This window comes from Pleurodeles waltl, chromosome 4_2, assembly GCF_031143425.1.
Source record: "Pleurodeles waltl isolate 20211129_DDA chromosome 4_2, aPleWal1.hap1.20221129, whole genome shotgun sequence".
NCBI classification, from domain to species: Eukaryota; Metazoa; Chordata; class Amphibia; order Caudata; family Salamandridae; genus Pleurodeles; species Pleurodeles waltl.
The window spans coordinates 297,630,620-297,645,502 of NC_090443.1; positions in this window are offsets into that span (position 1 = coordinate 297,630,620).

A 14,883-nucleotide genomic window follows, 5' to 3' on the forward strand; every position below is an offset into this window, starting at 1 on the left:
AAAAACAGAGTCCAGTATACCATAAAAACAGGAGGTCAGAAGGCAAAAAGGCAGGGGAGACACACCAAAAAGCTGCCAGGTCTAACAATTATTAATTGCTAACTAATTATGTGATTGCTTTTCAACTATGTAAATTTTGTTATGCTTATTTAGTTTAGATTCAATTTAGGTGTGAGTTGCTTGGTTTGTAGGGATATGGGCCAGATGTAGGTAGGTTTCCTTTTGCAAGGTGCAAATTGCGGGTCCCAGCGACTCGCAATTTGCACCTCGCAAAAGGAAATGCAGAAAGGTGTCTCAGACACCTTCTGCGACTCGCTATGGGGTCGCAAAGACCCACCTCATAAATATTTATGAGGTGGGTCGCAGTTTGCGACCCCATAGCGAGTCTAGGCACTCACGGGGATGGTGGCCTGCTGGAGACAGCAGATCTCCATGTCCGTGACTGCTTTGCAATAAAGCAGTTTTTTTTTTCTCTTTGCAGCCCGTTTTCCTTAAAGGAAATCGAGCTGCAAATAGAAAAAATACCTAAACCTTTTAGTTTTGGTTTTTTTCAGAGTAGGCAGTGGTCCATAGGACCACTGCCTGCTCTGAAAAAATATTATTGTGAGCATTCACAAAGGGGAAGGGGTCCCATGGGGACCCCTTCCCGTTTGCGAATGAGTTACCATCCACTTCAAGTGGATGGTAACTGCGAGTTGATTTGCGACCGCTTTCGCGGTCACAAATCAACTTACATCGCGGTGCGACTCGCAAATAGGTAGGGAACTCCCCTTCCTATTTGCAAGTCTGAAACACTTTTTGCGAGTCGACTCGCAATATGTGTTTCTGCATCGCGTGAGGGTATTAGCGCCTCGCAAACGGCGTTTTTCGCTGTTTGCGAGGCGCTAATCCCTTCCTACATCTGGCCCTTATTGTGGCAAGTTAAGTAATAATTAAATAACCATTATTTTATAATTGAAAAGTATTACATTGTGTATGAATTTTTGTAAATTGGTTATTTTTCTTAATAATCTTTATATTAAGAGTTTCGTATTTCGTGTAAATTAATAGGGATATTCAAATATGTAATGTGCTTGATGTAAAGTAGTATACCTATTGTTGCTTAGACTGGAGTGGGAATAGTAAATTAACCCCTCTGAAGATCAACACTTTCTTTACTGTTGCACAGACTGGAGTAGGAATAGTAAATTTAATTGCCCCCATCGAACTCCATCACTTTTCCTACTGGAGTGATAACAGTAAATCCTATCCTTCTGAACAAGGGAGTAGCTAGAAAATCAAAATATCCCCACTGCAAAACAAAGCTCTTATAGCACCAAGCAAAGGAAGGAAGTCATAAAGACCTTTTTCAGAAGAGCTCTCTTGTCTCTTAAATCCAAGCATCTATCCATTCAATCTTTCATCCTTCCATCCACCTGCTGTTATCCACATGTTCACCTTTACACTCTGTCATCCATTCATTCTTTAATCTAGAATTCACTCTTTCACCATTCTGTCCATCTACCCATCCATAGCTAAACCTGCCCATCCATCTCCAAACCCATCCATCAAACCTATCTATCCATCAATCCATCTATTTTCCATCTATCAACCCTTTCATTCATCCGTCTGCCCATCCACCCTTTCACTCATCCATCATCCAACCCATCCATCCAGTCATCTATCTACTCATTCATTCTTTCACTCATCCATCCACCCCTTCATCCATCCACCCTCCCTTTTATTCATCCATCCTTTCAGTCATCCATCCATCCTTTTGCTCATCCTTTTACTCTTGCATTCCTTCTATCAATCCTTTCACTCCTTCTATCCCTCTATCCTCCCTTTGACTCATCCCATCCATCCACCCATCCATCCACCCTTTCTTTCACTCAGCCACTTATCCTTTCACTCATTCATCCATGTGGCCTTTCATCATCCATCCACCCTGCTTTTCATTCAGCCATCCATTCTTTCACTCACTCATCCTCCCATCTTTTCTTTTATCATCCATCCATCTACCCTTTCCAACATCTGTCCATTCTTTCATCTATCCACCATCCCTTTCCCTCTTCGATCCATCCATTCAATCATACTTACATCCACCCTTTCTCTCATCCATCCATCCATCTACTCATCCATCCATCGTTTCACTCACCCATCCATCCACCCTTTCACATACACATCCATCCATCCTTTCATTCACCCATTCACCTTTGTCTGCTAAGTTGCAGATAGAAGAGGCGCATCAACAGTTCTACCCACGGTGTAGCTCCTAAAGTCAGGGGTTTACAAACCCCAGCTCCATCCTTTCACCCATCCATTCATCTTTCACTCATTCATCTACCCACACTTTTATTCCCTCATCCATTCTTCCATCTATCCATTCCCCTTTCACTAATCCATCCATTCTTTTACGCATCCATCCTTACATCAACTCTTTTACTCATTCATCCATTCACCTTTCCACTCACCCATCCACTCTTCTCTTTCACTCACACACCATCTATTCTTTCACTCACAACTCTTTAAAGGTCCATCAGGAACTCCATACTGTTGTAACTGCTGAAGCAGGGGTTTGACCCCTGCCTCCAAACTACAGCACTTTCTCCACTGTCGCACAGACTGCTGTGGGAATAGTAAATCACAACCTTCCGAAGCCAAACACTTTTCCTAACATTGCATTGTTTCGAGTGGGATTAGTAACTCTAAGCACTGCAAAGTCTAATACTTTCCCTACTGTTGCTTAGACTGAAGTGAGAATGGTAAATGCAACCTCTCCAAAATCTAATTAATCTCTACTATTGCTTAGGCTTAAATGGGAATAGTAAATTTAACCCCTGAGAAGTCCAACTATTTTCTTACTGTTGCATAGACTAGAGCGGGAATAGTAACTCTTACCACTCTGAAGTCCAATGCTTTCCCTACTGTTGCACAGCCTGGAGTGGTAATAATAAATTGTACCCCTCTGAAGTGCAATGTTTACCCTACTGTTAGACAGACTGGAGTTGGAATGGTAAATCTTATCCTTCCGAAGTCCAACGCTTTTCCTACTGTTGAACAGACTGGAGTGGAAATAGTAAATTTAACCCCTCCGAAGTCCAACACTTTGCTTACTGTTGCCCTGGTTACACTATGAACAATAAATCTAATCCCTCCGAAATCCAACGCTTCCCACACTGTTGTGCTGTTTGGAGTGGGAATATTATATTTAACCCCCCCCAAAGCCCTCTAATTTTACTACTGTTGCATAAACTGGAGAGGGAATAGTATATCTATAATTCCCAGACTCCAATAGTTTTCCTGATATTGGTTAAATATATTGTTTATTCATATTTGTTTATATTTGTACTTGTATTTACATTTTTATATTTTTTTAATTTTTTTTTTTTACATTTTCTTACATTTTATTGATTTGGTAATGTTTTTCAATTTCAATTTCAATTTACATTTCAGCTTTATTTCGGCAAAAAATACCATAAAAGCATGCTAACAAAATTCATACATTTCTAAAAAAAGAATAAAAACACTTTAAGAAAATCGAAAAAATCAAACCCATCATGATATTAAAACATCAAATCCAGGACTCCCCCGAGGCCATATGATACAAGTAGACAAATTGTCGATATAAATATTGTAAAAATAAGTGATTTGTCAATAAAAATATTATAAAAGTACACAATACACGTCACCATAAAAATATTATGACATAACTATAATTATAAATCTTTGTGCAAAAAAACAATGGGGATTGTTATTTCACTATTGGTAGCAATAACTTAGTTCCAGTAGATAAAGTCTCTAGAACTATGAGTGTGCACAAGTAATGTCCATTGTAAAAAATAGGATTTATGCTTTTTTGGAAAGACATCCTCTGATATACCTAATTGCCTCTAAAGCCCTTGGCAATGCGCATACCACCATCACATGTGGACTTGTTTTGCAAATTCTAAGAGCTGAGTGGTAATCCCTAATGTCCAACGATTTACATAATGGTCTTATCCAGCAAGCCCTCTCTTTTTTATACTCCTGGCGAAAAAATAAAACATGGTCAACACTCTCTTGGATCAATGGTTTTAATATTTTGGAATTGAATTGCTCATAATTGTAATGTTTCTTGTAAAAACAATATATAAAGTACTTTTTATAGCAGTAAATTTAAAAAAACAAAATTTAAAATATGTATTTGTGTTACATTATTTATATTTTTATATGTGTATATATATGTATAAAATACACACATATATAGGTATGTGTGTTTATATAATTATATTTTATATATAGTATTAATTATTTGTGAGATTTATTTAATTAACGTGATGTTAATGGTATATATTAAAACATTTGTTTACTACTTTAAACTATATATATGTATATATATATATATATAAACAAATTATATTTGTGTATGTTTTTTAACAACATTAGTGTGATATATTTTTTGATATTTGTGTACTTACTATTAGAAGAGTATATGTACACTATATTTTTGTAAACAATATTTTTGACACAATATTTGTGTTACACAATATTGTTGATTTCGCTATTGTGTCAGTGATCCGTAATACTAATACAATACAGATATGATGCCCTACAGGCATTTATACATGTATCTGCATTACCTTCATGACCTTCTTCTCAGAGTCGGATAAATCATTAGGATTAGAAGTCTTATTACAGAAAAGGGCTGTAACAGTGGGCTTAGCAGGAGTGGATCATTTCAATTTTGTCAAAGCTTTACAACCTCCCCTCATGATACACTTAAACCAGTGGTTCTCAACATGTGGTCTGGGGACCCCTGGGGGTCCGCAAAGCCTCCTCAGGGGGGCCGCGACTGCTTAGAAAATTAAATGTTATTAACCGAGTAGGTCCCCAGCTTTCAGTAATAACTCAGTGGGGGGTCCCCGTATTCCAATAAAGATTCAGTGGGGGTCCCTTGGGTCCAGTAATATTAAAGTGGGGGTCCACAGCAGTCAAAAGATTGGGAACCACTGACTTAAACAGTACATATGAGCACGCATATACCAATGGACACCAGAATTTTCTTGAAGATGCCCTAAGCAAATAACCCAAACGTTTCCTTCAGCCATGTTTAAAAGATCCCAATTGGACAGTTTAGTTTTACTATTCTCTGACATCTAGTAACGAAGATCAGAAAGACATCAGCCATTGTTGCTTTTATATGCACATACACACTGGTCCCTAATAAGATGGCACACTCCCCTCTTCTCAGCTAATATATAGTTCAATGCTAATATAATTTCTAAAGTCACCAAACCTATTGATTATACCTCCCCTGATAAAAAGGAGTATCCTGTAATCCTAGAATTGGCCAAGGTTTGTAATTCCACTGCACCCTTATCAATGTAATGGGCATTATTGGTAGGACCAAATAGGGGTATAACACTAACAAACATCTTTTCATACCATGGTTACCTCTTCCGTTCCGCATGTTCACCCACATATCATGTATACCTAGTACTGCTGTATGAAGGGAAATCCTAATCCAATGGTGTTAATAAGTCCCGATTGGCCCGATTGGACTGAGCCATTTGCGACCAATAAAATGCATTTTCCTATGTACTAACCCTATTTTGTGAGTTGTTAAAAGGGTTTGTTAACCACCGCCGGGGGAGTGTAAAAGGTGTTCCTTTCTAATAGCGAGTGGCACTGGTATGTATGAATATTTTGTGACTGGGAATGCAGTGGCAAAACATTCATACTTTACCGACACTGTGAAGTACGTGGTAACCCATCTGCAAGCAGCGCCGCCACGGAGGATTCCCTGGGCCAGGGGAAAACCGGCGGGAAACCGCCGGTTCCCCTTTTCTGACCGTGGCTTTACCGCCGCGGTCAGAATGGCCCAGGAAGCACCGCCAGCCTGTTGGCGGTGCTTCCGCGGTCGTTGGCCCTGGCGGTCGGTGACCGCCAGGGTCAGAATGACCCCCTTAGTCTCTTAGGTCTGCATATAAAGTCATAGACCCCCCCTCTGCTTTGCGCACACCTACTCACATAGGCTATTGTACTTTATGTGTGGTGTAACTCATAGTAAAAGCAGTGGAATCACAAAGCATGTAACATTCAACATTGCTCCTAATGGGACAATTCCTTTCAACTACATGTGGTCAGGATGGTTGTAATAAGTATTCATTCACTGATCATTTATTAAAGGGACAATTGTTAACATTTCAAACCATACTTGTACTATATTGAGAACCTTTAACTTTACTCGGTGACACTGAAATGATGCTAGGGGGCGTATGCATCTAAATAATTTTTAAAAAGTGAGGGAAACCAGTGTAGGTGTGTGATAGGAGCAGACTCCTTCCTCTATTCACGACTGCATCACTTTGGAACAACATGGTATAATGAAGCGACATAAATTTGGACTAGAAAATAAAACTTGTTCTCTTTCTCTGGTGACTGCATGACACAACATTTACAACATACACTTCTCTAATTATACTTGAAAAGGAAAAGAAGTGATAGAATTGAAAAACACAAATCACAATCCATATAACTAACTAACCCTCATTGCATAGTCAGTGCATAATCAATGTTATAGTTACACTGTTCTGCATCTTCTTTTGTTTCTGAGTCACACAACCTTGTTTTCCTATTTTCCATCCCTTCCCAACTCATTACTTTCATTATATCCTACTAAACCCTTGTGTTCCTTTCACAAACTCCATATTACATAAGGTTGTCTCCTACTTGAACGCATAACTTCACTAATACTTCACACACCCTATCTTGTCTAAATTACACATACAAGTACTTTTGTTCTTCTTAACACATAAAATGGCATTTTATGTTCTAGGAAATGAAAAAATTGTGAATAGGAATAAGAGAGAGAGAATGAAATTGTAGATATATGTATTTTCATTACTCAAGGCCAGTACAGAGAGTATACATTTGCAATCTGCTGACACATGAATGCAACCCTTGTCACTGTACTGGATATATTAATATGTTCCCCCACAAACTCTCAGAAACAATACAAAACAACATAAATCAGAACACAGACAGGCATGCACATATACAGAAAAACACATCTCTGTGTCCATGTTCGAAAGCTAGGAAAAACAAGAAAGGAAAAACCTTTTGCTAAAATTAATTATATTAATCATCAATATATGTATATATGCATCCCTGCATCCAAGGTGTATTGGAAATGTTACAAACCTTAAAATTAAATAAATCCAAATATTTATTATGCATCATCATTCAGTTTGTACATTTGTTGTTCATTCTTCATTACCAAAAAAACTCACGCTAAACCCACCAGGCTATCCTGCCTATGGTACATATGTATTTGTCCCATCAAGGGATATTGCGTAATTCTGAGGCTTTGTGTTTGAAGCACAGCCCAGAGCCTGTGGTGAACATTTCAAGGTGTTGTTAATCTCCACTGACATAACTTAATATGAAAGCGTTGGCAGCTCTTAATTCTGTTAAATCACAATTCATTTTAAATGATGTGAATTGTGGCTATCTCATTTTCTAAATAAATAGGGAAATATGTGCTCTATGCTATTCAGGGAGTACTAAAAATAAAATTAAAATTGTCGTGGCGTGGTATACCTTTTGAGCAAACTGTCATCACGTAGAAAGACAGCAGAAACATGGGGTGAATATGTTCCCACTGTCAGTGCACAGTCTCCAGTCTGTCTGGACTGCATTTTGGTACAGTCCACAGATATTCTCTCTAATAGTTCATGTCCCTCCGTCAGTAAACCGCATGCAAACTGAGCCAAATTGTGAAACTCCCTCAGTGGAGAGACAGTGAGACAGTCAATGGAAATGGTAGTGTTTTCCTGTGTGTTTATCACAGGCTGCACAGAGAGCTGCTCAGTGTGTCTTGCATCTGTTGCAACTCCCACAACTTGTGGCAATAATTTTAACTCCAGAGCCTTAATAACTTCATCAAACGACCAATCATACTCCTCCATCATTGTTCTGACATTCTCTCTATCTAAGTCTGGAAGTATGGGCCTGTCTGGGCAAAATGGCCTTGCCGACAGGTTCCTGGAGGTTATAGAAAGGGGTAGGTGCCTCTTTAATGGCCGGGCGTGTTGCAGTTGAAGCAAGTGGCCCCTGGTGGGAGCTGGGGTGCTGTTCGTCTGCCTCCAGATCTACCCCTTACTCTTTGACCCTGCTGGCCTTTAATTTAGTCATTGTTAGGCCACGTATTTTCTGAATTCCTGCTAGACTGGCCCACTTCTATGTTCTTATTTTTCTGTAAACACTCCTGCCATCGTATGAGCAGCTTTGCGTCATGTGCACAAAGCTCTTGAACATAATCTGTGGTCCTCTATAAAAGAGATGGTACTACATGTTTATTGACACCCAGAAGGAGTGACACATCCTCCGTTGTTGACGATACACTAGTTGTCCCCACAACATTAAAGACAATTTCAGTCAAAGACAAAATATGGTAGGATGTTTCTGGGACTAGTTCCCAGAGCTCATACCCATGGATGACCTTAGAAAACCACATTCACATATATATCATATGCATTCAGCCTTGCGCAATATTAGTAGGATTGAAGAGAAGCGCTCAGTCAAACCAACATTCTGGTGGCCAGTTCTTGCGATACTACTTCTCCATAAGCGTGCGTACTTGACACAAGCATGAAGCTGGCTATAGAGACAAGAGGGTGCTGGTTCCCCACCATCCTTGCCACCGAAATAAAGGAGACAAGAAAGTCAGAATAAGTGTAATGCCTTAACTCTCTTGCTTTCTACTAGAGGCTCAGATTGAGGCGAAAGCAGGTGCGACTAAATTCATTCGGGAAACCTCCGGAATCTACCATCGGTAGGACATTCCGAAATGCTTGCAGACAATGGTGAACTCTCTTTCAGTCAGATAAGCATTCATGGACAGAAATGCAGGGAAACTGATCATAATGGCCTAGGTGAGTCCTATCCACTCTCTTAAAATGCCCAAAGTCCTATCCCAGGGAGCAATGAGAGGAGTAGAAGGATGATCACTGCAGTCTGACAGGAAAATACACAAGAACAGGAAAATAAGCAATATATACCATGTAACAGTACTGAAAATGCTAGAACGTACATGATATCTAAAATGGGAAGACATTCAACTAATAAAGAATTGTATGTCACCCTAACCAACTCTTGTCCTCCATCTCTTTTAACCAGGGTGTTCTTCCCTTGGTTATAACTAGGGATGGGCGGAATAGGAGGAATTTAGTAATTCTGCATTACTCTTGTTACTCTTGTAACACAAAATTGCTAATAAAATCCACCGCTCGGCTGGTGGAACTAATCATTCAGCGCTATAAAATGTTAAGTAAACTGATTTTCATAAACTGCAATCCTTATTTTCCCATTTGTGAGGACATGAGAACTCCTGCACAGAGCTACCGAGCGCCATTCGTTGCCGTCTGCAGTGCTCTGCATCCAGCATAGACACTTCTTACACAGGCCTGAAGCGGCTGCCTTTGGAGTTTTATCATACTCACACGAGCTTCTGGTTGCACACCCTGCAGCCCATTATAATCACTTCTCCTTTTCACATCAAGCAACAGAAGACAGACCTGTTAATCGTCTCCTCTTTTGGTAATTTATGTTTTAAAAGGAACAATTCTGTTCATGTTCTACATGACGCTTCTGAATTCATACAATGCTCAATAATAAAATAAAAAAACAAGAGGAGAATTTGATTTTGATCTACATAATCTATGTATAGCATTTTATGTGACATGTTTTTGTTTTGGACAAATATGTAACCTTTTATCACAGGTCCCTGCTATCACAAAAGCTGTCGTTTAAACGGGTTTGTGTAACGCCACACCAATCACAGTCTATTTCAATGAGACCATTATTACAAAAGATGATCACTAGAGCACATATGAGTGTACTGTGGTGATATGCAAGATTCTAGGGAACAAAATACCCCTCAGCAGTGTAATAGTAACCCACCTATATTATGTCCCTAGTCACTGTTAACATATGCGTTTCACAATAAATACATACAACCTTGTGTTTTGGCATGGCTTTTCATAATAAACTGATCAGGCATATTGCCTGCAGTAAAATGTATTTTGATTATCTAAGAGAGCTAGCAGTTAAGCTAAGTCTTTTTAAAAAATTACAGCCTTATATATGCCTCAGCCTCTCACTCTCCTGAGGCTTGCCTGGTGCTGAGGCGGCCTGGTCAGTGCTCTGAGTTGTCAGTTGACTGTTGTGACTGAGTAATTACGATAATTTACAGGCAGCTGAAATCGTCTGCACTCGGGCTTCTCATATCCTGTTTGGTGCAGACAGGTCCTACAGTGCCCTTCAATTACGTGTGCTTTGCAGCAGTTTTAAGAATTTATTAGAGTTTCTCATTTCTCAAATGGGTGTTATTTCTGATATCTATATGCTTCCCTTGTCTTCATTGCTTGATTTTGCTCGTGAGAAAAGTGTCACTCATGGTCGTTGAATGTCACTGATAATTCCCCTGAAATTCTGAGAATATCACATTTAAGCAATCTGAAACCTTATCCATGCTTGTGTTACTAGAAAGACAACTATAACAACAAGGAGACTACCTGCAGAAACCTCAAGCTAAATGCGAGTCAAGGCACCTTACAACAGAAAAAGGGTGAGTGCCGATACCTCTTTCACTGTAACATGTGAGCAGAGTTTGTTTATGTATTAAATGTAATGGATGGAGAGGGGCATGGCTATGAGAGCCAACATGGCAGATGCGTATTAATCAAGCTCCGACAAGATTCCTCGTAAATCTGACATGCTCCGCCCGCGTCTGCTTTTCTCTGGGTGAAGGATGCCCAGACTATACCCTGCATAACGCAGAGAGGCGGGGATGCCGCTCCGTGTGCTGGAAGGATCCTCTGCTGACGGCATAGGGGGAGGGCCTGCCCTGGAACGAGCTATGCTGGAGGAATGCCGGGGCTGAAGAAGGCCGAGAGGGCCGTGGCAGAGAGAGAGAGACGCGGTGGTGAGCGACCCTGCCGAGACTGCCTCCCGTCGTTGGCCTTGACCCGGGGATGTGACAGCGGCCCAGCGTGCGACAGGCTAGGGGGGCAGTGAGATGCGTCTGCCCCCCAGGAGCACACGGGCCATGGAGGCCGCCAGAGGCAGATGAGACCGGGGGGCTGGCAGGTGGGTCAAGACACGGCGATGGTCCACAACGCCTTTGCGACGAGTTGGTGGAGAGACTCAGGCCTATAAAAAGAGAGGAGCAGAGAGAGGCAGAGAGCGTCCTGGTCGGGGCTCCCCCGCTTCATCTGACCCATCAATTACGGTCTTTTTCCGTCTGCGGTGGGAGAAACTGAGGGAGGACGCCATCGGAGGGACCCACCAAGAACTTGTGTATGACTGGCGGCTCTGGGAGAGATGCTGGATAGGAAGTGGTGCGGGCCAGGGGCCCTCGTCCAGACCATACAGCGAGAAGCTGGGCCACGGAACATATAAGATAGTGCCACGAAGAGGGGATGCAGGATGCACAGCCCGTCCCTGAATGACTGATCTCCAAAAAGCCACTCTTGCGGAGGGTGACACGGGCCGGCAACTCTTTGCCTAAAGACAGTCAATTTCAATAAACCGCACTATGGCCAAGGACAAAAAACCAGAGCACCCCAAACAGGGCAAAACAGACAAATATGTGACTGTCTTTGCCTCATCATCGGATCCTGTGGGCCCTATCATGCTGGACAGTGCCGCATTGCTGCAGGCAATACAGGCCTCCAAGGAGGCGCTCAATGGCGTAATAGGAGAGGTTGGATCAGAGGTGTCCCTGCTCCGTTTGGACTTACGTTAGGTCTCGGAGAAAGTCACCTCAGCTGAAACAAGGACATCAGAAGTAGAAGACTCCTCACTTAGTCTCCGCCAAGACTTCAGATGCCGATGAAAGACTTGCACTGAAGGGTGAAAGATGTGGAGAATCGCACCAGGAGGAACAACCTTTGCTTTGTGAGCTTTCCAGAGGGCGCAGAAGGGTTGGATGCCAAGAACTTTCTGATCAACTGGCTATGGATTGCCCTGCTGGAAATAAAATTCTCCCCATGTTGCTTGATCGAGCACACAGAGCGCTGCTGGCCAAACCCCCACCTGGCGCTAGCCAGCCACCTTTCCCTCCTCTCCTTTCTTTACGTCCCCTCTCACTTTTTTCTTTCACCTACTTTGAGGTGGACAGTTTGCTACCTATCATTGTTGAAAGTTGGACTTGTTTCTTAGGGGGGTGGGCTACAGACCTCTTGTATACTTTCCATATTACGACATAGCTCTTTTAATGTATTGTCGAATGGGAAGTGTCACTGGGGCCTGGGCCTGGGGCTGGGGGAAAGGGTACGTCAGTTGGTATTCACACTGCTTTGGAATAACGGTTGGTTAACTCAAGTTTGTTCACTGTCAAGGCTGCAGTCTTCGGTTTATACATGGAGGCGCACCAACATTTGCACAGCACAGATCTCACAATGGCAGCAAAAGCAATAGCAGATGAGCCTTTAACAGTCCTATCCTGAAATGTTAATGGTTTATGGAGTAAGATCAACCGGGGGCTAGTGATCCAATATTTAAAACGTGTCCGCCCTGATATGGTCCTCCTTCAAGAAACGCATATGGTAGGACCCCAATACAGGTTCCTGGGCCATGGCTTCTACAATACCTTGGCGCATGCAGGTTTCTACCTGGGCGCAAGATGGTTGGCCATACTAATTAGGAAACATATTCCATTTCAGATTGCCCACACATGGACAGACTCAGGAGGCCGATATGTGGGGGTACAAGGGTATAAAGGCCATACAGCCAAGACACTCCTCTGAATATATGCCCCCCAGACTACAGGCTCCCACTCTGAGCAAAATATCGTAAATACTGCTAGAATCCACTGCCACAGTCCACATTATTGATGGCGATTTCAACAACATAATGAACCCCACTCTAGGTAGATTAGGAGGACCCGAAGAGAAGCCCCATGGGACAGACTTGACACAATTTGTAGATGCTATGAGCCTTGTGGATCTCTGGAGAGAAGCCAACCCGGGAGTCTGTAAATACTCCTATTACTCTGGAGCCCATCGAGTTTACTCGAGGTTAGACTACATCTTCGTTCCAAGCGGTGAAGCGAGGAATACGAGAGAGGTCGAATAAATGGCCAGGGGCCTGTCTGACCACTCCCCTCTCTTGGTCAAAGTAGGGCAGCCTCCAGTCCAGAAGAATGCTGTCCGGAGACTCCCCGCGTGGCAACAGCATGACCATAACATAGGTAGTGGCCTTAAGTCAGACAAACAGATCTTTTTTCATGAGAACCAAGGTACGGTACAGTCCAGAGTAGTCCTGTGGGAGACCTTCGAAATGGTACTCCGTGATCGGGCACTAAACAGGATAGCCCACAAAAAGAAGGTAGACCTCAAAAAATTAGATGGCCATCTTAGAACTCAAGGGCTCCCTTAGCGCAGGTTGCGATCCACTACTTCTCTGCCGCATTACTGCTCTCTAGACTGAATATAGGGATTTGCCTCAGGAGAAGGCCAAGCAACAAACCCTAGCAACCCTGCATCATTTCTATGAGGCTAGAGATAAAGCCAGGAAGCTCCTGGCCTGGCTGAACAGGAGGGAGAGAGAGGCGTGATGGGTGAGGTAGCTTCAGAGCCCAAAGGAGAACACCTACACTGATACTCTCATTGTGAGTGAATTTGTCCGATACTACGGAGAGCTCTACAGGGCTCGGCAACACCAAAGTGATTCAGATATTGTACACTATCTAGACGAGATCCCCACACCCATTTTTGATGGGACGGGCTGAGAGCCCCTAGATGGAGAGCTGACGCACGATGAAATAGCAGTAGCGATAGCTAAACTGCGCCCCGGGAAACCCCTAGGGCCCAATGGACTCCCAGACAAATTGTTTAAACAATATGCCAACCTGCTAGGCCCGCACCTCCTTGGCCTCTATACACAAGCGATGGAGGAAGGGGAACTCCCCCAGACATCTGAAAAGCTCTCATATTGGTTATCCCCAAGGAAAGCCCAGAGACAGCTGTGGCTCAAACTACCCAATATCATTGAGCAGTGCTGAGACTAAGATTCTTGCACTGGTCCTAGCTACCAGACTCGCACAGGTGATCTACCAGCTGATACACCAGGACCAGACAGGTTTCATGCCCGGGAGATCCACACATCTTAATCTTAGGCGAGCCCATAACTGGCTTCATGCCATCCGTCACCAACCGGACCCCCATTACTTTGGACGCTGAGAAGGCATTCAATATGGTCCACTGGCCATTTCTTAAAAAGGTACCTGTCAAATTGGGCTTTGGTCCCCTCTTTTTGAAGTGGGTGGCGCTGCTTTACAAAAATCCCACGGCCGCAGTTAGAGTGAACCGGGCAAAGTTGACAGTATTCCCGATAGGCAGAGGCACAAGACAAGGGTGCCCCTTGTGCCCCCACTTGTTCGCCTTAGTGTTAGAGCCCTTGGTGTGCACCATAAGAAGCAACCCAGGACTCGCAGGCTTCTGTGTTTTGGAGATGGATGACTTGGATGAAAGAATCTCAGTGTATGCAGATGACATACTGCTCTTCATCACCAACCCGGAACACACTGTCCCAACTCTCCTTCAGACGCTAGGGGAGTACAGCACATATTTAGTGTATACAATAAACTGGGACAAGTCATTACTATACACCCCATCAGCCCTGACTGACCCGCTCATGTTTCAACCTGTGCAATGGGTGGTGTCAGATGGGTTCAGGTACTTAGGGATATTTCTCACAACCTTGTCTGAGTTATTCATGTGCCACAATGCCGGACGAGTTCTTAAGCACTTCAAGAACGACACAGACAGGTGGAGAACTCTACCCTTGAAATTGCTGGGAAGATCACCTATGATTAAAGTGATCATACTCCCAAAATTCCTCTGTGTACTCCAAAAC